The sequence below is a fragment of the Entamoeba invadens genome, assembly GCF_000330505.1.
Source record: "Entamoeba invadens IP1 unplaced genomic scaffold scaff_1105074725403, whole genome shotgun sequence".
Classification (NCBI taxonomy): Eukaryota; Evosea; order Mastigamoebida; family Endamoebidae; genus Entamoeba; species Entamoeba invadens.
The window spans coordinates 1-2638 of NW_004440449.1; positions in this window are offsets into that span (position 1 = coordinate 1).

Genomic DNA, 2638 nt, shown 5'->3' on the forward strand with positions numbered 1-2638 from the left:
AATAATAATAATAATAATAATAATAATAATAATAATAATAATAATAATAATAATAATAATAATAATAATAATAATAATAATAATAATAATAATAATAATAATAATAATAATAATAATAATAATAATAATAATAATAATAATAATAATAATAATAATAATAATAATAATAATAATAAAATTATATAATTATTCACTTAATTATGTTTAGTTGATGTGTTCTAATGTATTTTTCTTCTTGAATCGTAATCAGCATAAACAAAAAAACAGAACAGGGCTAATGGTAAAAACAAAAACAATGCCAAGTACCATCTGACATATTCCATACACCAAAAACAATAAATCGAAATACCCAATGAACATGTTTCCAACCAACGAAATAGTATTGGTTCCAATTCTTTGTTATTCGTCTTATCCAGTTGTATAAATATGAAATATAGAAATTTTGAGTGTGTGTAGTAATACAATTTCTCTGCAAAATTGTTTTTATCATTGTTTTGAGCACCAACAACATTGGTCAACAAAAAACAAATTCCAAGTGATGACACGACAAATATTGTTATGATAATCACATTGGTCATATACACACTACTATAACCAAGGACTCCCACATACATTGTCAAAATACAAGTTAACAGCGTTTTCTTCAATTTTGAATTGTATTTATCATTTAGAATCATACACACAATAAACAACACCAAACAGACAATGAAAATAATTGCTTCATATTTGGACAGTACAACAAAGTGAAAATAGTCTAATACATTTACATGATGAAAACTGAACAAAATTGATATTAAATCTAATACAAAATTTATAATAACACACATCGGTAATATAAATAACAATAAAAAGTGATAACTGTCAAATTTAGTGTTAGTTAACACTAATTTGTCAATCAACTGAGTTGGCACATTTGCCAGATTTATCTTGTATACAGTTCTAACGTTCTTCAGTTCATTGACATTTTCAATAGTATCGGACTCTCCCTCAAACACAATTTCTTCCACGTTATGTGGGAGAACAACTTTGGCATTGTTAATTGTGACTTTTCTTAAAGACTTAAAAATTGAATAATTTCCGTCACAATTTAAATATAATTCTGATGGGTAATACAGTCGTTCATACAACTCTTTTGCACTTTCTTCGTCATCTTCTTCAATACAACACAAATGTTTCCAAATTGAATTGTATAAACAAACGCCATATTTTCCTTTAACAACAAAAGTTGCATTTGGAAATGTTTTCAGTGCATTTTCCATCACATCGATTGCCGTCATTTTATAATTTTTAATTATAATGACAATTTTGATTTCTTCGGGTATTTCCAAATTTTTAAGTTTGTTGATTGTGTTCACGTCAAATGTACTTTCTTTTGACAAAGACACAATTAATAATTTTAAATGTGGATATATCTCTTTGTTAATTTTCATCTTACACAAAATAGAAAAATTGTTAATTATCATTTTTAAGACTTTTGAAGTGTTTGTTGCCGTAATAGTTGAATTGCATAACAATTTCAATTCATAATATTTGTTTGAAAGTGAATATTTATCGTAATAGAAATAAAGATACAAGTCATTAAACGATAAATTAGAAAAAACACAATTAGTGTAATTTACTTGTGTAACTTTTTTAAAAACCACATTACAAGTCACACGACAGAGTTTTGAAATCGTCAAAGTCTCGATGTTTGGTAGAATTTGAGTTATTGTGTTAAAAGACTGTGTTGGGTTGTTCGAATCTGAAACAGTCCATGGGTTGGTTTTCATCATAAAACAACTTTTGAAAGTTGATGGACAGACGTTAGAAAAATTCTGGAGGTCGGAAATACGAAGGTAAAGAATAACATTCATTAAATAAACTGGCTCTAATTTTTTCATGTCAAATTTTCAGATCATGGTTTTTAAGTTTTAAAATTATAATTTAAATTAAATAAAAGTTATTTTCTAAACTCATTTTTTACTATCTTATAACCTTTAAGATTTATTTATAATTTAAATTATTTATAATTTAAAAATAAATTAAAAAGTTTTTAACGTTAATTTTGTTAAAGCCTTATTCTATACATAATATAAACGGTATTTTAATAGCCATTACCACCATTATTTAGAACGTTTAAAAGTCCCTTTTATTATTTTTGATTTATCCCAAAATTTCTTCAAGTAAAAATAAATTTCAAAAATTATTTTCTTTTTTTTAATTGAAAAAAATGGTCGAAATTGTAACTAAAAAATAGCAAAAAATAAAGAAACTAACAGAAAAATAGGAACAAGTAAAGATCTTTGAAGAACAGTATTTATTCAGGGTCTATCACGGAACAGGGAAAAATTTGGAACTTGTCCCAAAAATGCATTTTAAAATGAAAAGGGGTATATTTTCTTTGTTTTTATGCCAAAAATAAAGTAGTTTTAGTAAAATTCATAGTTATGTTTGTTTTTTGCGATCTCCAAAACCTTTTCTTTACAGATGGAAACTTCTTGCCGCGCTCGTTTTTCTACTTAAAACGACAGTTAACAACAAAACTATAAAATATTAAAATGTATAGTATAGAAATAAATGGTTTATTAATATAATATTTATATTATACAAAACAAAACCATTAATTATAATTGATATTATTATATAATATTGAAAATTG